Source organism: Hipposideros armiger, unplaced genomic scaffold (genome assembly GCF_001890085.2).
Source record: "Hipposideros armiger isolate ML-2016 unplaced genomic scaffold, ASM189008v1 scaffold_36, whole genome shotgun sequence".
NCBI classification, from domain to species: domain Eukaryota; kingdom Metazoa; phylum Chordata; class Mammalia; order Chiroptera; family Hipposideridae; genus Hipposideros; species Hipposideros armiger.
The window spans coordinates 5411620-5438373 of record NW_017731386.1 but is presented as its reverse complement, the minus strand read 5'-3'; the positions used below and the strand labels follow the sequence as shown (position 1 = coordinate 5438373).

The 26754-nt window shown below is 44.5% G+C and overlaps 1 protein-coding gene across 14 annotated transcripts in view; it reads left to right on the top strand.

Moving 5' to 3' along the window:
- Window positions 1-26754, top strand: part of FHOD3 (formin homology 2 domain containing 3) — a 456454-nt gene that overhangs the window by 29971 nt on the left and 399729 nt on the right. The gene's annotated exons all lie outside the window — the stretch shown is intronic.

The following is a 26754-nucleotide window of genomic DNA, read 5'->3' as shown; positions in this document are numbered from 1 at the left end:
AAAACTTTTAGTTTTGTATACTCCCATTTGTTTATTTTTTTCTTCTGTTTCCCTTGTCCGAGGAGATATATCAGAAAAAAATATTACTAAGGGTAATGTCAGAGAGTTTACTGCTTATGTTTTCTTCTAGGAGTTTTACGGTTTCAAGTCTTACATTTAAATCATTAATCCATTTAAATTTATTCTTGTATATGGTGTAAGAAGGTGGTCTAGCCTTTTTTTCTTTTTCTTTCATATATTGGTCCAGTTTTCCCAACACCATTTATTAAGTAGGCTGTCTTTACCCCATTGTATATTCTTGCCTTCTTTGTCATGGATTAATTGACCATATAGGGGTGGGTTTATTTTGGGCCCTCAATTCTGTTCCGTTGATCTTTGTGCCTGTTTTCATGCTAATAGCATGCTGTTTTAGTTACTATAGTATCGTAGTATAGTTTGATATCTGGTGGCATGATACCTCCAACTTTGTGTTTCTTTTTTCAAGATTGCTGTGGCTATTCATGGTCTTTTGTGATTTTATATAAATTTTAGGATTATGTGTTCTAGTTCTGAGAAAAATGCCATTGGTATTTTGATAGGGATTTCATTGAATCTATAGATTGCTTTGGGTAGTATGGACATTTTTTTTTAAAGATTTTTATTGGGGAATTGGGGGATGGGAACAGTGCTGGGGAATTGGGGGAAGGGGAACAGACAAGTTGCTGTCGTTTTGTTCTTCAATCTAGTTGTGGAGGACGTTGCTTCACTGGCCCAACTTGGCACCATCATTGTGCTCTTCCCAGGTGAGGCAGATCAGTCGCCGGCTTCTGGACGGCCGCTCACTGCGGCTGTTGGCCACTCACGCTGGCTGCTGGCTACATACGGTAGCCCATGGCAACCCACTGCAGCAAGGGTTGCAGCCTAGCCGTTGCCGGCGACTCATGGCAGCCCAGCTCCGGGTTGAGCTGTTGTTCAGCATCTTAGCTGTGGAGGGCAGTGTCACTGGCCCTCATATGTGGGATCCGAACCGGGGCCCTCTGGCGTCCCAAGCCAGCTCTTAACCAATGCGCCACTTGGCCGGCCCTAGTATGGACATTTTAACGATGTTAATTCTTGCTATTCATGACAAATGTCTCTACTTGAGAAAATAAGACTGAATTATTTGGTTTGTGAAAAAGTCAAAAGAACGTCACTGGCTTAGGAACCAGAGACTTCGTGGGAGCAGGCACCTAGCCGAGCTTGCCTTCCCTGCACTCCGCTGTTTCTCTGCTCTTGAGTGGCAGTTAATCTAGTGACTCAAGAGTTTTGCTTCTGCAGCGACCAGTTATCTGCTAACCAGCCAAAAATAGGCACAAAATCAGTTGCTTTCCATGGTATCGCTGCAAAGTGTGTGATGAGTTTTCTTCGAATTGGGAGATTTCCCTGCTAATTTGGGAAGCAGCTGAGGAGACTGACAGAGGTCCTGGCTGTCTCAGGGCTCCATGCTGCTCCCCAAGGCAGCTCAGGTGTTCCCCTGCTTCCCCATCGTTAGTCTTTCCCCACAACAATGCTGAAACCGTGGACTCCATCACCTTTATTTTTAAAAATTCATTTCTAAGAATCATATTAATTAAAGGTGGGTACAATCCCCTGTAGTCCCGGCACAGCCCTGTTACAGTTCTTGTAAGGATTAGATGAGTTAGTACATGTGCAGTATCTAGACTGTGCTTGAAATACAGTAAATTCTCAAAAAATGATCAGTCGTATACACATAGTGTGGGCTAGCCACTGCTCGATGCGTCACTTTAAATCCATGAGCTGGCGGGGATTGCCCAGGGAGTGAGTGCAGAGAAAGAAGGGGCTGAGCTGGAGGCCATCGCCAGCTGTGTTCCTTCCCTCTGAAATTTTCGGTATGCCTGCACAGCCTGCAGAAGAGTGTGTGGGCACCTCTGTCCTGCACGATCTGCTCCAGTCTGCCCTTCCAACCTCTCTCGTGTCTCACCGTTCACCTTCACTCTGCACCTGAGCAAAGCAAAGTGAAGTTCTGTTGCTGTCTTGCTCTGAGTCCCCATGGTTCTTCCCACCTGGAAGAACCAGTCCCTTCCCCAACATTATATAATAAATAAGTAGCCACTGTGCTGAAGACATGAAAAGATTCTAGAGCGATGTAAATCATTGTAGTACAAAGACTTACATTTTAAGAAAATATTCCCTCGTGATGATGAAGAAGGTGTGATGAAGCAGACGTGATCAGAGACTTGCTGTGGCTTTGCAGTCTGGTGGCTGCTGTGATGTCCGTGGGTGGTTTAGTAATGCAGGATTGTACCAGGGAGATGCAAAGAGAGGGAATGGATGAGGGAGTCAAATTTCAGCTGTGAAGGAGGAGAATGGGACTGGAGAAGGGCTGAGGCCAGCTGGTATTGTGGCCCTGCCCAGGGGTGAGCAATTTACCAGCTATGCTGCAGATGGCTTGGGGATGCCTGCATGGACCCAGGAGCCATATCCCAAGAGGAGAGGGAATCCCACAGAAGAACTTAAACAGGGTGCCTAAGGCACTGCTGGGCCTTAGGAAGGGCAAATAACTTTCTCTCACTTATGCCAAGCCAAATCAACTGATAATGCCTGCCTGGGGTGCAGTCTTGAGGTCAGGTCTCAGAAGAAAGAATGCAGCAATCGATTAGTCATGTCTACTAGGGAGTGTATGGGGCTGGGTTTGCCATTCTGGTCCTGGTTCTGTCCTGGAGAGTGTTTGTGAACTGATCAAGAGCTGTCTGGGAGGCAAGTGTGCTTTGGCATTCCCCATACACCTGTGGAGTATCACACTGTGTGAACCAGACACCTACCAAGTTAGATTTGGTGTGAAATTTACCAACTCAAGTGCAAACTAACCAAATCTATTAGTGTTTTAAAAAAAGTCACAGGTTTTCTCATCATACTTTGGAGGTGACCCTTAACATTGTTGCGGTCTGTGTTTTATATCATGGAGTGAATTACACAGAAGCTTGTAAAGAAGTGAAAACAAAGCACCTGAGAAAAAAATATCCAGAGTAGCCGAAGGGTTCCTTCACCAAAAGGAAATAATGTTTGTGAAAGTGTTTCAAGCGCTGTGAAGTGCTCTATAAATGTAAGGACTTATTATTATGCTGCATTGCTTGAGGAAAACCAGCTCAGCTATAACGTTAACAATTACAGAACAGACTTCCTTGTTACTCTCTCTTCCTACAATTAAGTTCCTCGTCTTGGAACTTGAAGAGAACCTCTGAGGAGGAGCTTTGCCTGATCTGGATAAAGTCCTTGCTGGTGAGGGCAGGCTGAAGGCAGGGACATGTGGCCTTACCAGGGCCCATTGTCCATCATTTTGATGGTCAGTTCAATAGGGATCCAGCCCTTGAAAAGTTGGCCGTGGCCTCCAGTGCTTGTGTGAGTTGGCTGCAGATGGGGAGGCCAACCTAGTCACTGAAAATGACAGCCTGCTGGGCAGCCCACTGTTATGGGCATATCCTCCAGCAGGGAGGCCTTTTCGGGAAACCACGTGAAGGTCAGGAGGGTGTTGGTGGCTGCAGCATCAGAGTGTACATTTCTTTGCATCCCAGGCCCCTGGATGCTCAGTACCATCTGGTGAGTGAGTGAGTGAGGAATGGGAGCAATGAGACAGCTCACAGATATCCGCAGGCCTGGGACCCAGCCCATTCAGGGCTGGCCCGACCCTCCCCATGTCCTGTAGGAGAGCCATTCCCTGCTCCCTGCAAGGCCCTCCCCTGACCTGACAGTTCTGATTCCATCCAGATCACAAACGCTTTGCAGTACTAACCTGTGTAAGGTTTTGCTTCTTCTGATTTCCTCCCAAGAGTTGTATAGCGAGTTATTTCCTATTTTCTTATGTAAAGAGGTGAACAATTATAAACAATAAGCTACGAATGATTTTCCCTGCTGGTGTTTGATAGAAATAGTCTATGATAGACGCATCCTTAGTAAGCATCCAAATAACGTTTGGGTTGACGGATAATTTAAGAATCTTTAAGAGGAGGGTTTGAACTACTGTTCTTGGCTTCTGTATACTAACTACACTCCGTTGACAAAGAAATAGCATTGATTGTCACAGACTGCACTAGAAGTTAATCTGTCAGCTATGTAGGGGCCCTGGTTGCCCTGAGTACCTGTGTCAGTAGACGAATGAGCAGGGTTTGCAGGCTGGTGCCACGCCCTGTTACTGTAAGGTTTCTGTGGGGTGCCCATCAGGGGCAGCTTTCCTGGTGTTGTGGTCTGGATCCAACCAGGTGGTAGAAACCACACAGTGATTTAAGCAAGGAATTTTAATATGAAGAATTATTAAACTATGATGAAAGAGTAAGATGTATGAAAACTCTCTATGGTCTCCCGGGGCTGAGGACAGGGACCAGAGGAAGGACAGACTTGCTAGGGCTTCAGACCTTGTTGGGGGCGTAGTTGACTCCACTGGATGGCAGAGAAGTTCACTGGTTTAGCTGATCTGCAGTCACGAGGCTGACCTCCAGAGGAAGCAAGTCTCCCAAGTTTGAGAGGGTGGGCAAGCTGGTGCAGGCGTGCAGGAGGCCTGGAGCACGTGTGTCTCTGTCCAGAAGGCTGTACTGCCAGGAGGACCCCAGGAGACAAACTTGGGGGTAAGCGATGAGTGAGCAGAGGGAATCAGGGTGCCAGTGTGGGCAGAAGGACTGGAGGGCCCAAGTCTGTACTGAGAGGGCAATAGGAGGGCTGTCCAGGGGCTGTGGGCTTGCCGGGAGACACAGTCTGGACAGACACCCGTTGATCTCACCCCATACAACCCACTCCCTCCTCCTGCAGCCCCATTTGCCTGCAATGCCTCAGCCTCTGCTGAGAAAGCTTAATTAATACTGTGCTACTGTACAGGAGAAATGCTTGAAGGAACTCCTTATTTTATTGCAGGGCATGTACTGCAGGGTAAGTCTGGAGCTGAGAGGGAAATATACTGATAACTAGCTCCTTTGGGTCCCCCTTTCCTGCAGCACCTGGGGCTGGCCCCAGGATGTCTGTGAGGATGTAGGTGTCCCTTGCATCCTGCCTGCCCTGTTTGCCTCTGAAGACTGGTTCACATTGGGACTGGCTCTCCTCCAAGGCCACTGCTTCTCCTTTGGCAACTGGGGCAGCTGAGAACAGCAGGAGAGGAGGATCATGACCCTCTCACAGGCCTGCTGCACAGCTCAGGAGAAAGGACGTGTGTCAGGAACTGAGCTGCTGCAGGCCGGCACCCCTGCCAGAGAGGTGAGCTTCGTGACTTTAACTTGATGCGCTGTGGTTGGCAGAGTGGCATCTGACGGCTCACAGAGGGCGCCTCCCTCCCACCCTCTCTTCAAGCCAACTGGAGGTGCCAAATATTTGGAGGACGTGTGTCTCTGCAGTCCTGGACTGCTGCTCCGATCACAGCTCGTGCAGTTCCTGGAAGGAGGTTCTTCATTGGCACACTTCAGGCATGAAGGCAGGTTCTGTGCCCATCACCGTGAGGGTTGGACCAACTCTTGGGCTCAGACGGGGTGGTTGGATGGTGCCAGGTTTAGGTTTGGAATGGCTAAGGCCTTAAGTATCCCTCTGCTTGGGCCCCAGCCCCTGGAGGTTCTGACTGAATTGATCTGAGGTGGGCCTCTAGCATCAGTATGCTTTAATAGCACCTGTACCCCTGCTGTGTGGTTTGAAAGTGCAGCCAAAGAGGGAAACTTGGTTTAAGCCAGTCTTTGCCCTCATGCACTCCTCCATTTATTTGTTTGTGTGTCTCACTTGACTGTTGCCTGTGAGCATTTTGAAGGGTTTTGCATCCTTTCTGTATATCTGTCCCCCACTCTTGCTTGGCTAGTGGCGGTCTCTGCATAACTTACACTGCACAGACCAGCCCTTGGTTGGTGGAATCAGTGGAGTAGCACGTGCCACCAGGTTTATCTCAGAGTCAGACCCAGAAACTCACTGCCTCCACCTGTGAGATCTGACTTTCTAGACTTTCTCAGGGTCCCATTTTTACTTGCCAAAGGAGGGAATGAGGAAACTCAGCCTTGGAGAGGATGGCTAAAAGCAAAGATAGAAGTCCCTGGCTAACTTTGACCTGGAACCCTTGACCTGGTAACATGTAGGAGTGGTTGTTTGTCAACTTGAATTCTTTTTCAGGAGTTCATTTACAAACTGAAAGGATTCCATGTTGTCCCCACCTCATTCGGTCCGATGCATTTAAACCATTGTAAAGCTAACTCAGAGGAATGTCCGATTTTGCCCTTTTGGGTTTATAACTATTTTTGCCTTGGCAGGCTCTAACATGAGCTGTCGTGGCTGTTTCCAGATGCGAACAGTCTACTTCTTTTAGACAATCCAGTTGTCCTCCCTGGAATGTAGTGGGGTGGGGGTGGGGAGAGTCCTTTGTCTTTGACAAACCCTATCTGAGTAGTTCTCAACGTGTGGTCCCTGGACCAGCAGCTTCACCATCACCTGGGTACTGGTTAGAAGTGCAAATTGCACCCCCCCCCACACACACACAATGATCCAGAAACTCTGGGGGCGGGGCCCAGCATTCTGTATTGTAAGAAGCCCCAAGATGACTGATGTTTGAGAACTGCTGCCCTACCCAACAGTCAGACCTGCTGGGATGGATATCTTAGTGCACCAAAGGTCTAGCTTGTACTCTCTTTCCTTTTTCTTTCTTTCTTTAACTTCCAAGATCTTATTCCTACCCATTCCTGTGTTCTTTGTGTGTGCCTTTTGAAATCACATCCATATCCTGGGCCAAAGTGACACGTCACTTCCTTCATGGGATCTTGCCTAGTCACCCCCAGCCCCCAATAGGTGTGCTCTCGCTTTCCTGCTGGTGCTTGCTCTCCCTCCTCCCTTTCCCTCCCTTGTCTGCCTTCCTCCCTTGAACTTCCATTGCATGTAGTCCCCTCATAGCTACACCAGCAGCACTAGGCTTGTGTTAGAAATGCAAAATTCTGGCCCAGCCCCACCAACTGAATTGGAATATGCATTTCACAAAATCCTTAGGTGACTTCTATCCACTTTAAAGGTTGGAAAGCACTGATCAAATCACCCTGAGTGTACTAAAAGAAATAAAAATTTTCACTGATTATAGTTGAAATAATACATACTCATTAGAAAAGAAATGGGAAAAGCCCAGAGATTGACACTAACATGAGTAGACTCTCTGGGGTTGTTATTAATGTACCTGTCCCACCTTTGTTCTAGGAGGAGCTATATTCATATGGCCTGTTTCTGAGACAGGAGTGATGCTTTAACCAACAGGTAACATGTCTTGCATACAGGAGGTGTTCAATAACTTTTTAAGGACATAACAGAAGCAACTTAAGAATTCTTTGCTACTATAAAGGTAGAGAAGTTGGAGTCTAGCATATCCAAGAGGTAGGTCAAGGCTGTTTCTGGGTGAGCTTTTCATGGCTGCCACATCTTGGTGCAGTGACCAGAATGTCTCAGTCTGAAACCTCCATGGTTGGCTTTCATAAGGGACAAGAAACGTGGTGAAAAACCACTTTATGCAGCTCTCAGTCATGGTCAAGAAGCTCTGTACCAGGAAACCCACTTTCTGACCTACTCTGAAAATTGTAACTGATAATGTAAATTGTGGATTTTACTAGAATTCTCCCGTGTGAATGGGGTGGGGGTTGGGGAGAGAGTATCACCCTACCTGCCACTCTGGCTCAGAGCCTAGGGACTAATTTAAATAATCCTTTAAGCAGCTAGTGAGAGGCATTCTGAAGCCTCTCAGAGTCCACCTTTAGCCTCTTCAGTCCAGCACCCCTGGCTGTGCCTGACACCTGCCCCAACCCTCCCTGGCCTTGGGAACCCCTGCAAGTCTCCAGAGCCTGGTCTGGGTTCATGGATGCACATGGGAGTCACCCAGGAGAAATAGCTGTGACCTTTGAGTCATAATCTCAAGGTGTTAGACCTGTCCAGCATTGCTCAGCTCTGCCCGTTTTGTCCAGCTTTTCTAGAGCTGGTTCTTCCTTGGTAAGAGCCAGAGACTGCTGCTCAGCTTGCTGGGAAGTGCCTAACTTGAGCTTGCTCCATGTGGATGCTGCTGTACACTTCAGTGTTCCTGGTCTCCAGGTGGGCAGAAACTTGGGTGCTCCTGTGCTCCTTGCAGACTTCTGTTGCTAGGGAATGGCAGCTCTGAAGTGTCAGCACAGGGGACCTCACATGTGTGAATGGCTCCAGCCCATTCGGCCATTACCCGCCATGAGGGTACATGAAGGTGTGTGAGAACCATGTCTGTTCGTGCACTTGATGACCTGGGTATCTTGCTGCAAGAACAGCATGAGTGTTGGTGGCAACCTTACAGGACACAGGACGCGTTCACACACCCGACACATTGTGCTGTAGTGTCTGCCTGGCCAGAGCATTTCTCTTAAACATCTGGGAATAATTACTCTGTCTACAATCAAACTGTGTGGCGGCCATAAGAAACTCCACGTTTAGGTGAATTCAGAAAATAAGCAGGCAGTCGTGCTCATGTGTGTTCCTCTGTGAAAGTGGCAGGCACTAAGTGTTTTCCAGAAACATTGAATCCCGTTACCTTGAGTGCCCAACTGGAAAGGAACCCGAGTTGAGTGCTGCCATAAAAGTGCCACTGCTTGTGACTGAAGCCACTGGAACTGTTTCTGGAACCTGAAGGAAAATTTGATTTTGACGTTTTTTTTTTAAGCCAACATTGTAGTAGACTTTTTAGCTGTAACATATCTCTAGCTCTCAAAAGATGCTGACGCATGACTGATCTGAATCTCACAGGTAATAATCTATAAATTCAAAACTTGGCAGTAGATTTTCACTCACCAGAAAATATTCTACATTTCAAGTTTTCATTGATTCCAAAACCTTGATCTTCAGCCATCTTAGATTGAAAGTTATTTTTCCATCAAAGGTTAGACTCTCCAGACTCTCAAATGAGCCAACTAGGAACACACCTAGAGTCATGTACTGATAATACTATTCATTTTTGGCTGCAGAAACACACATCCTACATATGAATGAGGTTTCAAAACACCCCAGACCTGGTTACAGGGATAGCCCTGCTCCGGGCTGCTGTGCATTGTGAATAATCCCAGAAGAGGTGACGACTTCCTTTCACACATGTGTCAAATACAAATTAACAATGACAATATCTTTGGGTTTTTTTTACAGGGAACCTATGGCATCCTAAATGGAAGTTTTTCACTTTGGCTGTCCTCCTCCCGCCTTTCTGAGAGATGTGAGGTCTTCTCAGGAGCAAGGGCAGGGTTTTGTTGTTTTTTTTCTCCCCAATTAAAAATGAACAAGTTGTAATTTAGAGCTACATGGATGCCTGTGGATTTTTAAATTGGATTTAAAAAGCTGCGGTAAGGAGTACAGAGATCCGTCTTTAATTACAGCCCTCACCAGCTCTGTACTTTGTCATGCCAGGTGGAGGGTGCGGGCAGGCACCGCCGCCGAGCAGGGAATCAGACATCTCATGGTGGGACTTTCTGTTTGCTATGGTGATGGAAAAGGGGAAAAAGCGAGGCAGTTGATGCTGCCGGCATGGGTGCCTGGGACACCGGTGATCTTAAAGACCAAACCTCAGTGAGGTACTATAAAGAGTGTAGTGTTTTGTTGAGGGGCTTCAGCTGATCACTAAGGTAGGGCTGTCTGGTCACATAGTTTGCACATTACTAAGGGAATGGAGTAAAATACCCTACTGTAAAATACACTGCAGTAAAATACACTGCTGGTTCTACAAGTCTCTGGTTATTGAGAAGAACATTGGTGTTATGTACAGATACAGTTAAATGAAGAAATGGAATTTAATTGTAAAGTGTTTGAGGAAAAAGAATCGTTGAGTCACCTGAGCCAGGGTTCATACAGTCATGGCAATGAGCCAGGTGGACAGTGGCCCAGGGCACACGATAGCATGTGCCCTGAATAAAGGGTGGGTGCTGCTCGGCCCAGCCTTCCTGGACCTGGAAGGGATGGCTTAGGGTTTTGATCTTCCTAACCTTCCAAACAAGCTGGAAACCTGGAATTTTATGTACACCCTCTTCTAAGCATTGGCAACTCATCAAAAATATTCAGAATGCCATGCGGGGCCAAACTGAGTATATCAGTGAGCTGCTAGCTTGCACGCTGATGTCCGCCTGTCTCCCTCATGCTACAGATGTGATAACCAGCTGGCCCCAGGTTCGGCCGCTGGTGTGGTGGCAGCCCAAGACCTGGAGACCCAGCCTCACGTGTGTGTGGCTGGTTTTCTTTTCTTCCCAAGGGCCATTTCCTGGGGATGCTCTGGAGTGACTACGATGTTCAGGGTTTCCCGGCTAGCGGGACACACACCCTCTCATGTTCTTGAAAGCGCTTCCTAGAAGTTCACAGTCAGAGCCAGCTGGACGTCTCTGAGGTGTGGTTTCTGCTTCTGGGTGTCCATGTCACATATGCCAGATGGAGCTGGATTCTTGGCCCATTTGTGTGTTTTCCTAGGATATCAGTGGATTTCACGAGGGTGACGGTTGAATACCTACACCCTTGGACCCCGAGACAGACTCGTTCAGCATAAAGAACACTGCACACAAGTGTGGTGGAGTAGGAAGGAGGTGCTAGGGACTGGGTGAAGAGGGAAAAGCTCCGAAGCGATTGGAGCCCCCCGACCTTCCTTCCCCCTACCACGAGTCTCTGTTCTTGGTTCTAAGCCCAGCCTGAGACTTATGCTCTCCCCCAGGGGAGCTAAAGTTAGGTATCTCTGGCACCTGTTCTCAGAGTGGATCCCAGGCCCATCAGATCACATCAGCTGCATCAGATCAGCTGGAGATGGCGGGAAATGAGCAGGGTCCCGGGCCCTTCCCACCCAGACCTTCAGAATTAGCATATCGGGGTTTGACGCGGAAACCTCTCATTGAGACACACTCCCCCAAAGGTTATTGTGTACACAGAAGTTAAAGAACCACCGTTCTAGGATTGGCAGAGGCACTGGGCAACAGGGCCTCCCGCTGGGCAGGCCCCACCACACGGTAACACAGGCAGACGAGAGGAGCAGGAGTGGGCAGGTCCACTGGTCCCTCCTGGCCCAGAACCCAAAAGGCAGCATTACGTGGTGGCCCCAGGACTGGTTGGTTTCACGGGTGTGTGCCCAGTGTTGTTGCACAGGGCCCTGCACTTGGGGTTTAAGGCTATGCGATCACAGTTTTGAAACTCTTAATTTTATTTTTGATTTTGTGTCTTTTAAATGAAGACCAATGGAACAATAGAGAGTGTGCTGGGGGCTTGGGACCTGTGCTTTTCCATGGCTTTGCCTGCCTCTGCCTCCCCACCTCCCCAGGTACTCTGCTTCAGGCGCCCCATTCTGCCTCCACCAGTGACTCCCACTGTCCTCTGCCCCAGCAGGGGCCTGGGAGCAGCCCTGTACCCCTTGTGCTGAGTCGTGGGGGTGTGGCTGTGGGCACCTGTGAGGGTTCACATGTGCCCAGTGAGTGTCTCTGAGTCCCAGGAAACACAATAGTAAACACCAAATACAACAACAACGCCACCAGGACAGGTCAAAGGAGAGACTGCTGAGAAAGAAAAAGTTTTTTCTGCTTTTAAAAAATTATTTATTTATCAAATTTATTAGGGTGACATAGGTTAGTAAAATTATGTAAGTTTCAAGTGTACAATTCTGTAATACATCATCTCTCTGTCACATTGTGTGCTCACCACCCAGAGTCAGTTCTTCCATCACCATGTATTTGACCTCTTTTACCCTCATCTACCACACTGCTCCCCCCTTACCCTCTGGTAACCACTAAACTGTTGTCTGAGTCTGTTTTCCTGCTTTTTGAACACGGGTCCCCAAATTTTCAGTTTGCACTGGGTCTCGCAAATTATTTATAAAGTTGGCCTGGATGACCGTATGTGGAAATCCTATTCCTAGTGGGTCTATTTTATTGGTGGTTCACATTATGTGAAATAATGTGCTGCTTCCCCTAGACCTTCTCTTTTCTCCCCATTTCACCAGTGCTTTGTTCTTATTGGAATATCCAATCTCTTGCATTATGTTGACAAATTTCTGGATTTTATACATTCCAGTGTTTTCCTTTCAATGAATGTGAATAACAGGGATTTCCGAAGACTGAAGCAATAATGTATTTAAAATTCCCTTGTCAATGTTATGTAAGAATTTTGAAGGTTTTAAAGAGAGTCAGAACTATCATATTGGCATGGTTTCCACTTTAACGGCATGCGTTTGGTTATGTGGCTTAGCTATTTAGGAGCATTTTGTGCTGCCTCACATGGGCAGGCCAAACAAGCAGCATACACTTGAGACACAGTGTGTGCTCAGTGAGCGTTTGCAGAAGGACGAGATGCGCTGGTGTCTCGGCAAAGATTTAAATTTTTATTTGGAGGGACGAGGAGCTGACAACAGTAGACCCGGTTATTTTCAAGTGAACGTTGTTGCAGCCTGTGCCTCAGTTGGCCATGTTCTACTTGAAACAGTCTCTTCCCTCAGCTTATAGAGCAACCTGGGTTTCCTCTGGTACCTGTAGTCACTCTTCTCAGCCTCTTTTTCCAGACTCTAAATGGTGGAATTGCAGAAGGCTTAAACCTGTGTCTTTCTGTCCTCCTCATTCTATATTCTGTTGTAGCTAAGAAACAGTGTCAGGAGTCAGGCTGTGTGGGTGCAGTTGCTTCTAATTGTGATGATCTTGGGCAAGTGGGTTGGTCAAGTTACAGTTTTCTGTGAGCTTGTGTGCCACAGTTTTACATCAATTATAAGATGAGACTAAATAATAATAACTTCCTTATGGCTTGTATGAGAAGGTTAAATAATCATGTTAATTTATGGCAAGTGGGCAGTAAATGTTTTAACTGTTAAAAGTTAGATATTTTGGCGTTTGCTTTTGCCTATAATGTACTAGCTTGTAGCAGACCAGTTCTTCTACCCAGAACAACCAGATAAGGTGGACAAAAGACCAAAAAACCCACATCTATTTAAAGGCACCAGAGAGCTCCCAAGGCAACCAGGACTTGGGAGGCCAAAATCCCAGAGAAAAGGGAGACTCACTGAGTTCAGACTTAATGGGTCTGACATTCTAAGTTGCCTTTCACCTTGATGCATTTATCAGGTCATCAGTGGCAGATGCAGATACTACAAAGGCAAGCAGAAAGTAACTGTGAGGAGGAGGAGTTAAGCAAAGCTATTAGGAGTTTTATAGTGCTGGGGAGAAAAAAAGAGAGCTTAGAGCTCACAAAGGTAGATGGATTGTAATAAGTGCTCCATGCATTTAGTTGGGACCCCTAAAGATTAGCCCTAGAAGTAAGGGTTAACTGAAAACAGACTAGGTTTGCAAAGACTGAAACCCAGTTTTGAGTGAGCTCAGTCCTTGATTGGATTAAGGTGATCTACTCGTTTAGCTTGCCAGAAGCTAAGGAAAATCCTCTCTGGAGGACGATACCACCTGGAACCTAGAAATTTTTTTTTTTAAGATTTTTATTGGGGAATTGGGGGGATGGGAACAGTGCTGGGGAATTTGGGGAAAGGGAACAGACAAGTTGCTGTCGTTTTATTCTTCAGTCTAGTTGTGGAGGGCGTTGCTTCACTGGCCCAAGTTGGCACCATCATTGCGCTCTTCCTGGCGAGGCAGATCAGTCGCCAGCTTCTGGATGGCCGCTCACTGCGACTGCTGGCCGCTCACTGCGACTGCTGGCCGCTCACGCTGGCTGCTGGCTACATACAGTAGCCCATGGCAACCCACTGCCACAGGGGCTGCAGCCTATGCCGTCGCCGGCGAGTGACTCACAGCAGCCCAGCTCCAGGTTGAGCTGTTGTTCAGCATCTTAGCTGTAGAGGGTAGTGTCATTGGCCCTCATATGTGGGATCCGAACCGGGGCCCTCTGGCGCCCCAAGCCAGTTCGTAACCATCGCGCCACTCGGCCAGCCCTAGAAATTTTTTTATAAAGAATTCTTGTATTCAAATGTATCTGGTATATCCAGAGACGTGACCAAGGTGGGGGTGGGGTGGGGGGAACCATGGAAATATATAATACAGACACTAGAGTTACCAGATATGATCTCTAGGACATGGTAAATAGGCAAGATAGAGAATCTTAACAAAAGAAAACAGGGATATATAATATAAAGACGCAAATGGAAATTTTAGAAATTAAAATACAAAAATTAAGAATGGAGTAGATGGTTCAACTGAAGATTAGACACAGATGAAGAGAAAATTAATAATCTGGAATATAGGTCAGTAGAAGATATTAAGATGAATTTATGGAGAGCAAAAAATGGAAAATGCAGAGAAGAGCATAATAGGCATATGGGACATACATCTAAAATACATTTATTGGAGTCCCAGAATGGGAGAAGAAGGAAAATGAGGCAGAAGTGACATGTGAAGAGATAAGGGCCAAGATTTTCCAAAACCAACAAATGACAGGCCAATAAGTGCTATAAACCCTAGGCAAGATAAATGCAAGGTAAACCACATATAAGCAATTCATAGTACAACTGATGGAAATTAATGACAAAGAAAATATTAAATGCACCCTGAGAAAAATAGATTATCTTCAAAAGAACAACAATGACACTGGCAACTGATGTTTCGAATGAAATGATGTAAGCTAGAAGATAGTGGAGTAACAGTTTGTGAGTACGTACTCCAAGAAAACTGCTAATCTAGAACTCTGTGTCCTGCAAATATATCCTTCAAAGTGAAGGTGATATGACACCAAAAGCATAAACAACAAAAGAAAAAATAGTTAAATTGTACATCATGGAAATTAAAAGCTTTTGTGCTTCAAAGGACACCACTGAGAAAGTGAGAAGACAACCTATAGATTGGGAGAATATTTTTGTAAAACATATATCTGATAAAGCACTTGTGTCTAGACTATATAATGGACTCTTACAACTCAACAACGAAAAGACAAGTAACCCAATTAAAAATGGGCAAAGGATTTGAATAGACATTTCTCCATATGCAAACAACCAATAAACACATGAAAAGGTGCTCACAATCATTAGCCATGAGGGAAATGCAAGTGAAAATCATGAGATACCACTTCATATTTGTTAGGATGGCTATAATAATAAAAAAAGAAAAAGAATAAGCATGGGTGATGTTTGAGAAATTGGAACTCATACATTGTTCTTGGGAATGTAAAATGGTGTAGCTGCTTTGGAAAAGAGTATAGCAGTTTCTCAAAATGTTAAACATAAAGGTGTCATGTGACCCAGCTGTTCTACTTCTAGGTGTATATATATCTAAGGAAAATGAAAATATATGTCTATACAAAAACTTGTACACAAATGTTCATAGTAGTGTTATTCATAATAGCCAAAAACTAGAAACAACCCAATGTCCATCAACTGATGAATGGATAAATCAAATGTATATCCATATAATGGAATATTATTTGGCAATAAAGAGAAGGAAGTAAATGTTATATAGCATGGATGAACCTTGAGAACTTTATATTAAGTGAAAGAAGCCAGTCACAGAGACCATGTATTGTGTGACAATTATAAGAAATGTCTAGAATAGGCAAATCTATAGAGATGGAAAGTAGATTAGTGTTTGAAGGAATAAAGGTTACTGCTAATGGGTATGTGGTTTCTTTGTGAAGTGATGGAAATGTAAAATTGATTGTGGTGACTATACTACAAGCCAGGAATTGTACACTCTAAATGGTGAATTATATGGTATGTGAATTATACCTCAGTAAAGCTGTTACCAAAAAGTGGAGGTATAATAAAGATGTTTCTAGAAAATAGGAATGGAGGAAATTTGTTGCCAGCAGACTCTCACTAAAGAAATCCTAAAGAGTTCTTCAGGCAGAAGGAAATGATCACAAGCAGAAGCACAGAGATGCAGGAAAGAATGGCGTGCAAGAGACAAAATAAATATGTGGGTAAATTTAAATGAATATTGACTGTCCCAAATAATACTACGTCATGGGGTTCAAAATATATTTCTCAATATCTCAGAAGGCATGGGCTGCTGGCCACTTGATTATCTGGGAAGTGATACTATACAGTAAGTTCTGCTGAACCAAGAAGCCATGTGATAGGGTAAATTACTAAAAGAATTAAAGAATGTGTAACTAGGAATAAATAGAATACTAGAAAGGAAATATGTAATAATAAAGAATAGTAGATTAGGGCAGGCTGAGTGGCGTGTCAGTTAAGAACTGGCTTGGGATGCCAGCTCTGAGCAGCAGGGCCCCAGTTCAGATCCCACATGAGGGCCAGTGACACTGCCCTCTACAACTAAGATGGAGAACAACAGCTCGATGTGGAGCTGGGCTGTTGTGGGTCGCTGGCAATGGCATAGGCTGCAGCCCCTGCTGCAGTGCGCTGCCATAAGCTACCATGTGTGGCTGGTAGCCAATGTGAGCTGCCAGGAGCCGCTGTGAATGGCCATCCAGAGGCTGGCGACCGATCTGCTTCATCTGGGAAGAGCACAATGATAATACCATCATGGGCCAGTGAAGCAACACCCACCACAACTAGACTGAAGAACAAAAGGACAGCAACTTGTCTATTCCCCTCCCCCAATTCCCCAATAAAATCTTTAAAAAAAATAGTAGATTAAACCAAAAGATGGCAAGAAAGGAGGAAAAAGGAAACTAGAACATGTAGATCAAATACTAAACATTTAGACTTGAACGCAAACATCAGTCATTACTTTAGGTTAATAATCTTTGATTAAACACTTTTATTAAAAAACTAAGCTTGCCAGATTGGATTGAAAAAACTATATTCTGCTTACAAGAGACACATCTTAAATATATGGACACCAAATGTTGTCAGTAAAAGACTGGAAGATAAACCACACAGTTCTAAAGGAAAGAAGGTAGTATGGCTGGACTAGTAACAGATGATGAAATCTTCAAGGTAAGAAACAGTAAAGAAGGAAATCTCATAGTATTAAGTCAGTCCACTAGGAAATAGTTATGTAGTAAGTAAGTAAGTAAGTAAGTAAGTAAGTAAGTAAGTAAGTAAACATTGACAGGATTAAAAGGAAAATATAAAAATTCATAGTTGTAGTGGGAAATTAATACACCTGTCTATATAACAAGCAGATTAAAAGCAGTAAGAATAGAAGAGATTTGAGAATCTCATTTAACAAACACTGCAGCTGTGGAGTATACACGCTTTTCACTGGGACACAGAATAAGTTTCAAGAAATTTCAAAGAATTGTAATTGCACAGAGTATAATTTCTGGCCAAAGTGAAATTAAGCTAGAAAAGAAGAAAGACTTAAAATATTCAGATTTTAGATGTTAGCAAAAAACCCAGCATATTAAACATAAAGAATGTAGAAGGAAGGAAATAACAAAGATTTGAACAGAAATTAATGAGATAGAAAACAAACTTAAAATAGTGGAAAAGCAATGCAATCAAAAGTTGGGTCTTTGAAAAGACTAATAAGTGAATAAAGGATCTCTCCTAAACTGTTAGAGAAAAAAGTGGAAGAGCACAAATTACCAATTTCAGGAATGAAAAAGGGAATACCACTACAGATCCTCAAGACACAAAAAGTTAGCTATTTTTAGGTACAAGTATGCAAATGCACTTATGGGATTTCAACTACTAAGTTTTTATTCATGCATAAACTCCCCAAATCTATTTCTCAATGTCTCCAGTTGCTTTAGCTATAACATGTAAAAACAAACAAACAAAAATTCCCAATTTTATCCTATCTTCCTGCCCCAATAACTTTTTGTCTGATGTTTGCCATGTTTGTAAAAGGTACCACTATTTATTAATTTGCTCAAGCAAGAAACTCAAGATTTTGCCCCTCTCTGTTGGATACCTCCACATTTGACCAATCATCAAGCCATTTTGATGTTTCCTTTCTTCCTTCCCTCTCTTTACTTGTATCACTGTCCTTCCTTCTCCTCTCTATTTCTACTGCTTTCATGATGGTCCAAGCCACCTTCAAATCGCCCCCAATGCCAGCAGTGGCCTCTTCATTTGTCTTCTCCCTTCCATTCCCACACTGCAAAGCTGGTTTTGCACGCATCTCTTTATAACCCTTTCATGGCTTCTCGTTGCTGCAAGGTTCAGCAAACTTTTGAGATGGGAGAGCCACCAGGGGTCAGCAAACTGCGGCTCGCGAGCCGCTGGCTCTGAAGTAAAATTGAAAATGAAAATAAAACTATCATAGTTTCATTTATAAAATTTTTAAAGGATATTATTCACATAATGGTGATTATGTAAAAATATATTTATGGCTCTTGAATAATTTTTAAATTGTTGTGAGGGACAGGATTGGCTCTTCCAGGAGTCGGCTAACTTTTGAGACGGAACGTACCCAAAGAGCCGCATGTGGCTCGCGAGCTGCAGTTTGCCAACTCCTGTCCTAGAAAAAAGTCTAAAATCTTCTGGAGCCCTTGGTCTTTCTTCTTTCAGTGTCTCAACTACTCAAACACCTGTATCAGAGCTTTTGCATCCATCATACCTGAGCTTCCCACTGCCTGCACTCCTTCCTCAGTGAAAACAGGAACAGAAACAATAAAGGTGACTAACTCATTGGCCTCATTTCCCTGAACTCCCACCAACTCTTTGGTGAGCTGTCCCATCCACAACCCTGAGTGCCCAGGGACCTGGCCTGTAGTACTCATGGCTGGCTCCCTAGGACATGGCACAGCGCCCGGTGTAGAGAAGGAGCACAGGAAAGGATCAGTGATTTGAATGAGTGAATGAACGAATGATAATGGATCAATAATAATCCTGAACCTCAGTGCCGACACTATTTTTCAACTTGACTGAAGCGAAACAACATGGGAAAAGGTACCTGTAAAGATAAGTAAATATTGTCCAGACGTTTTAAGAGAGAAGTTTAATGCATTTTTATTTATTTATTTAATAATAAAAAGGTCTTTTAAAGAATTCAAATATTTACCAGATTATCACACGCCCTTGGGTTAAGCTCTTAATGGGAGGAACCTGTCCTTTGTCTTCTTTATAGAATTTGGCAGAGGCCTTTGCCTTTGGTTGGTGAGCTGTGCAACTCTGTTGACTTAAATAGAAATCTGGAGCTTGATTTGGAAACTGCCTAAATCAATTTTAGGACATCGCTTCTCTCACGGAGGTTGGCAGCCTCAAATAACATGACTTATTAAAAGATTTCTGAGGAAGTAAAATCCAACCGCTTTCAGAGTAAATATATTCATATTATTTCATAACCCATATATGCTGGATCCTCAAAAATATCCCTGTACTTCACCTTGGATCTTTTATTAAAGTGCCCGAGATGTATATGTTGTTCCAAAGAGGCTAAATGGGCCCATAGGGATTTAAACGTTTTAATACGATTTGTTGGGGTTAGCCAACAGAACCTATTTTCTTCTGATATCATGTAAGTTAGTTTCATTTTGTCTTTCTCTTAAGAAAACCGGCCAAGTGTTAACTTGTGCTTTTAAATACAAGGTGTGATAAAAAAAAATACAGTGAATGTTTAAATAAAAAAAATTTATTACAGTAAAAGACACATTTTCTGAAGCAGTTCTGGAAGTCCTCTTTTGTGTCTTCTGTTGCGCTGTCATGGCTGCCTCGATGTCCTGTATCCATTCAAAATGTTTACCTTTCATGGTCATTTTGACTTTGGGGAAGAGCCAGAAGTCACACGGTGCCAGATCTGGTGAATAAGGTGGATGAGGACACACTGTAATATTTTATTTGACAGAAATTATAATACTAGAAGCAATGTGTGACATGGAGCCTTTGCATTCAAAATCACAAAATGCGGTGAATACTGCTGTTGAGCGCCATCCAACAGAAAGGCAGGGATCTTCAATGTGGGAAGCAGCACGTCGAACCTTAGTAACAGTGTATGACAAGTTTCAACTTGTTCGGTGCAGTCTGTTGGGTAGGAGCTATGGTTGAGAGGAGTGTTTTAAAGTGTATCATAAATCATCCTCCAACATGACAATGCTCCGTGTCACACATTGCTTCTGATATGGCAATTTCTGTCAAACGAAAACATTATGGTGTGTCCTCATCCACTTTATTCACTGGATCTAGCACTGTGCAACTTCTGGCTCTTCCCCAAAGTCAAAATGATTCAGGACATTGAGGCAGCCACGACAGCGCAACTAAAGACACTCATGAAAGAAGACTTCCAGAACTGATTCAGAAAATGGCAAGAACAATGGGATAAGTGTATTTGAAGCGAGGGGGAGTATTTTGAGGAGGATTAATGGCAATGTGCCTTTTACTGAATACATTTTTTTATTTAAATATTCACCATATTTTTTATCACACCTCGTATGTAAAATTACCTCTTTATATGAAATAATTTTTTTTTATTGTGAACATACAAAGGAATAAACAGGAAGAGTGTAAATAGTTTGAAGGATAATGAAATGAATGCCATGTCCTCACTACCCATCGTAGGAAAGGGCAGAGGGCAGCCACGGCATGTGTGCCTTCCGCCTTGTCCCTTGGAGGTGGTCATTATGGGTATGGGGCCACCATAGCCCCCAAAAGCTTGAATGTCCGAGCCAGGGTTTTGTGGAGGTATTATTTAGAATTGAAAAGGACATGTGGCACTACTTGCTGGAAAGCACTCTTTCCTAACTTCTTTTGCTTGTCATCTAAGTCCACTTTCTTGTCTGCTGCCTTTAGAAGGAACCACAAAGTTGAAGGAAGACATAGGCTTTATGACTGCCTAACAACAGAAGCACCGTTTTAGGGGGAAACGGGTGTAGCTCTCTTAGAACTGACCGATCACCACACACCGACTGTCTTTGTGCAGCTCTTAGAGCCAGGATGGGCCTGAAGTGGGGTACTCAGGAGGCTCATAGTAAACCAAGCCCTGGAGTGAGAGGAGGCCACAGCGATGCTTTATTGTTGAGCCAGCACAGGGATGGCTTCGTGGGTGTGTGACCAGTGCAGTCAGAAGGGTGCTGTGCTTGTAGTTGCTGTCTTGAAAGTCTTCATGCTTTTATGTTTGGATGTGCATGTTGTAAGTGAAGTACAATGAGACCGTGAAACATGCTCTGGGAGCTTGGAGCCACAGCTCACCTCTCCTCACCTCCCTGGGAGGGGTTCTCAGCTGACTGTTCCCCTTCTCCTCTGAGTTCCAGGCCTTGCCACTCAGCAACTGCTGCTGTCCTCTGTCTGCTGCTGAGCTTGGGCTCTGGGAGGGGCAGGGGCAGTGCCAGGCATGTATGCTCTGTTGCCTCTGAGGGCTGGGCATGGTGGTGGCATTCTTGCCTTGAGCTGGGAGGTCATGGCTCATTCAGACTGCACCTTGGTGGGGCGAGCTTTCACCCACCGTGGATCGAGGCACTGAGCACTTGGAGTGTGAAATTGCAGCCCTGGCTGGCTGCCTGTCTGCTGTGGGTCTTTTCTCATGGGTAGAGGAGATTAACTTAAAGCAACAATCATAGCATGTTGCTCACAAGTCTATGGTTTACTGGGCAGTTCTGGTTTGGGCCAGGTCGACCCATCTCTGCTGGGCTCTCTGCTGTGTCTGTCATCAGCTGGTGGGTCACCTGGAGGCTGGATGATGCAGATTGGCCTCACTCAGCGTGTGGCAGTTGGCAGGCTGTCAGTGGGGGCAGCCGGAGCACTCAGGCATCCCGGAGGCTGGCTCACTCAGGCTTCTTCGTGTAGTGGCCGAGTTTCAAGTGCAGCAAGAGCCCAGCCCCAGTGAGCAAGTATCTTTCAAGTCTCTGCTCTGTCACATTTGTTACCTTGTTGGCCAAAGCAAGACACAGTCCAGCCCAGATTCCAGGAGGAGAGGAAGATTGCATCTTGATGGAGAGAGCTGCAAAATCACATTGCAAGGGGTGTGGACTCAGGGACCGGAGGACCAATTTAATGACATAAGCGAATGACATTTATTTTAGCCTTATTTTCTTTTCAAAATCAGCATATATTTTCCCATTTCTATTACCAAAATTAGTTTAAAGGCTAGTCCTGTATATTTATAGAAGAACTGTCTGTATAAATCTATTTCAGGGTTACACATAAATTTTATTGCCTAGACTAAGGATCACTGTAGACCTGCTGCCAAACCCAGGTAATGATTAAACCGCCCCAGTAACATACCACTTCACTGGATTAAGGAAAGAATATATAAATCCGGACGTGACATCAGCCTTGTTTGAGATATTTGGTTTTGTTTGGTTTTTTTTTCCTCCCAGGATGGTGAGCCTGCCCTTTCTTTATGAATGCAGTGTCTTCTTTGTAGGAACGGTCTAAAGAACCCCAGAGTGACCTTGTGCAACCTGTCTGCAGGGAGTGGAGGGTTCTTTCTATGTCTCCAGAGATTGAGGGCCCATTTTCATGGTTTGCTTTGACCTGGGAGGAGTGGCATAAAATTCCAGGATATTTGGAAGGGTCCTTCTTGTGGATCTCTGACTGATTCTGTCCTGAGCACCCTGACCCCCACCAGAATCCTGACCACGGATTTCTAGCCTGCAACCTGATCCGAAGTCTTCCTGCACTGCCACTGTCACTGCCCCTAAACCTCCCTAACGCCGTACTTTTATAATAGCCCTGTAACGTTATCTTCCCAGTGGCTCTGGCTTTGTCTTATGTCCTGAAGTGCCCGGCTGTGTCCGGGCCACTGAATCTACAGCCAAGAAAGCAGTACAGGGGACACGCTGCCAGGGGACCAGGGTTGGCATGAAAATTGTTGGAGTCAGGAAATTCCAGGGCCCTTAAGTCATTCGGGAAGACAGTTGACATGAGAGGCCAAGGGGAGGGGATCAGGTTGCCTCCGTGTAAGTAGGGATTGAGGTTCTCATCAGGAACTGGTCTGGCAGGGAGGTGTCTTGAGTCCATCCCATGTAGGCAAAGTCTGCCTATTTCTGTCTGAATCTTTATAATAACCAGATTGGAATGAACCTCCACACACCACCTATCTCACACAGTTGTATTCTTTCCTAACTGTGACTTAAGTATTCCTGACGAGATTGAGGAACCTATCAATTGGTTTATAAAAAATGATACCTATAGTTGAGCCCCCCAAAATATTGAGGAGGCTTTATGATTTTAATGTGTCCATCCAGTAAAGAAGCCCTTTATTCTTACTCTTTGGCTCCTGTGACAGTTTAAAGATTAATCTCGTGCGTCTCGGATGGAGTGATGAGGTGAGGCTTGTGTTGTGGAATGGAGCGGGCAGTGTGTTCACCAGGCAGCCCGTGTTGCTAGGACCCCCTCTGTGCACATGTGCCACTGAGGCTGGCGGTGTCTAACCTTTTCCTGCAGCCCTACTGTGAGGATGCCACACATACTTCTTAAGGGATTAAAAAGCACATACTCATCTTTTCTGTTTTAGTTGAAGGACTTGCTAGCACAAGTGTCCCAACCATTAAGCAGGCGTAGCAGGGTTGGGACACTGGCTTGGGAAGTAACGGCAGTCTTTCTCCTGGCGGGGCGACTGGGGAAGTTTTATGGAGGCTGCTTGGGTCTCAGGAGGCTGTGGCTGCTAATTATAGAGAAGGAGTACAACTGAGAATGAATTTCCACACATTTTGACAGTTGGCCTAAATGGCTTTTTAGTCTCTTCTGTGTTCTATTTGTGTGTCATACTTACTCAATAAAATGATCTTTGAGGGAAGGAAGTGTTTATGTGTTCCTTGGTGCCCAGCCCGTGCCTGACATATAATTTGGTTAAAATTGAACTATGGAAATGGTAATAGTTAATGATGCCCTGCATATGAAGAGAGGAATGATGAGAATAGGCAGTTCTGCTAAGCTTTTGGGATTCTGTTGTCAGAGGCTGGGGGGTGGGGGGTGGGGTGCAGAGGGGCTTCCTGTTGTGGTTTGGGGCTGGCCGGGAGCATGTTCAGACAGACACTTGGTGGGCTGGGGTGAGTGTTGAGCAAAACCAGATATTCACCTCAGGCTGCTGAGAATACAATGGGAAGGTATGTGGTAGAGCTGACGTGAAAAATAGTCACAGTTGTCAGGAAGGACAGGGCTATATCTGCTGGCCACCAGTCACCCCCACCTCTGGCTTAACTAAGGAAAGGAGCGTAGGGCTACGTGGGGTGTTGAGGGCTGAAAACCCACGACAGGGTCTGCACTTCTTGCTATCTTCACTTTTGGCGCTGCAAATTAATGGCCTGGAGGGCCAGACGCAGTGTGCACTGGAGCTGGCCTGGGAGGTTTGAGACAGCTGATGGATAAATTCTTGGGGGTTTCGTGAACCATTTGTTCAAGGTAGCCATTATTAAAGATTAAATGATATACATGTACAATGAACGCTATATTAAAAACAAAGATAATAAGGTATAAACTTCCAGTTATAAAATAAATAAGTCACTGGGATGTAATGTATAGCACAGGGAATGTAGTCAGTACTATTGTAATAACCTTGTATGGTGGCAGATGGTTACTAGACTTACCGTGGTGATCACATTATACAGTACATAAATGTTGAATTACTATGTTGTACACCTGAAACTAATATAATAGTGTGCATCAACTATATTTTAATTAAAAAAACACAATAACTCAAAACATGTCACTTTCTAATTGTTTTATTACACATTACTGATATTATGCTTTGAGGGTTTTTTTACATGTCTTGTATCTGTATGGTAAAAGCGCTATATGCTAATGAGTTGCTGCATATTTTTTTGCCACTCCACGCTCAGTGACTTCACATTGTTAGCTTGAAATCGGCCATGGTGGGAATATTTATACCACAAAAATGTGCACATTCTGCCTCTCTCCATGCCAGAGCAGCACGTTTTCTCCTTCTTGGTTCCCTTGTCAGGCCTGAGTGTGGATCACAGTCTCAGAATGACTCAGATCCTCTCCAGGAGAAGAAGAGAAACAGAAATTCTGTATCCAAAAGCTTCTTTCTCTGGGCTCACATGTTTCTAAGGGCTGAGTCACAAGAAATTGTTGTGGCTTAAAGGGCTTTCATTATTCCCATCATCTAGTTTGTTGATTATATGCAGGATTAAACATAAGCAAATGTGCTGATACTATCACCAGAACAGACCAAGTAAGCTATAGTATAATAGTGAATAATGTCTGTAGGAGTGAAAAGCTAGCATGAGCTGCAGTGATCCCAGCTCTGCACATGGTCCAGTGTACATGTTAACAGGTCCAGTTTCTAATGGAATTTTCCACCTGGGAGTGATAGCATCTGATTTCAGTCCTCAGGAAACCCTTGGCCCAGGAGATGCCTTCTGCAGGAAATCCTTCCCGCCTGCGGATTCCGCAGGCTCGGGGAGGCAGCTCCCCTGTGTGTTGCCCCCAAACCCTGGGTGCACTTCGGACAACACAGTACTGTAAGTTTGGCCAATTTGATTCCTGGGTTTAAATGCTGTCTGAGATCAGATGATCCATCTGTAAATGCCAGTCAAGAATGCTGAGCCTCACCAGCATGCCTTTGGAGGAACAGTTTGTTGTTAGAGAAATAAAACAAGTGGATCAAATAGGATTAACCCCATTCAAATGATTTAACTAGGTGTTTCTTACAAATAATAAAGAACAAATTCCTTTCATTCTGTTGAGGATAACCAGAAACAGGAACTGTGGGGTCTCTACAAGAATCAGCAGCCTCTTATAGATGCTGATTCTAGACAAGATGACAGCCTCCCTTCCTCTTATTGAGGATAATAAGCAAAGCCTTTCTATCAGAAGACACTAATTCCTTGTTTGAAATCTCATTTACTGCGGGAGGATTATCAGGCGTTTATCTAGATGTTTTAAAGTAGCTGCATATTTGCCTCCACTTTTCCCCAATCTCCTGTTGTTTTGGAATAAGAGACTTAACTCACGAAGTAGATGAATAATAAGAGCCACCCTATAGCCTGAGAAATTCAGCAAGAAGTTATATATTTGGATTTCCTCGTCATGTTAATTTTAATCTTTGGTAAAATTATTTTTCTGTATTTTTAAGTGTATTGAGCATTCTAGATGTCAGGTGATGCTGGTTGCTATAACAACCTCAATGTCTTCATGACTCACCACCACAGAGGCTAATGTCTTGCTCTTGTCACCGTCCAGGATGGGTCAGTGGAGGCTGGGTAGCAAAGTGCTCTCTTCCATGCAGTGATTCAGGAACCCGACCTCTTCCATCTAGGGCTCTGCTGGTTTCTAAACTTTGGAGCCCTCCTCTGGCTCCTCTACATGTGGCCGCAGGAGAGAAGAAAGGTGGATGGTTTGGCAGGGGTGTTATGGCCAGGCCTGTTGGGGGCCTTGTTCACTTTCATCCACATTCCATTGGTTGGTACTCAGTTACCCAGCCAAAGCCCAACTATAAGGCTGGGATGTGTGGTCTGTGCATCCAGGAGGAAAAGGGAAGAGGGTGGGCAAACATGTGGCATTGTCTTAGCCACACCAAAACACTCAGATGACATCAGGCGCATATTGCAAGGTTGATATGTTCAAGTCCTTTGTAGGTCTCAGGCCCTAGAGAGCATGATCTCAAGTCAAACTGCTGATATCCAAATCCCAACTCCATCATTTACCAGGTAGTACATTGGGCAAATAACTTAGTCTCTCTCTGTGCCTCAGTTTCTTCATCTTCAAAGTGAGGGTAACAGTAGAACTTAATAGGGTTCATGTGACAGTCAAAGGAAGTAACATATGTAAAATTCTTAGAATTATGCATGGAACATAATTAATAACATATAAGTATTTGTTAAATAAATTTCTTGAAAATGAGACTAGTAACAAGGAGACCTAATATGCTTGCTCTGTGGAATGTTGTAATTTGGATAGGCTGCCATTCAAATGAAGAATGTCTCCTTCGGTTCAATTGTAAAAATGTTTATTAAGCAACCATTAATTAATAATGTCCAAGTATGACTACTGAATCGGAGTAAGTAGGCTTCTCACTGAAT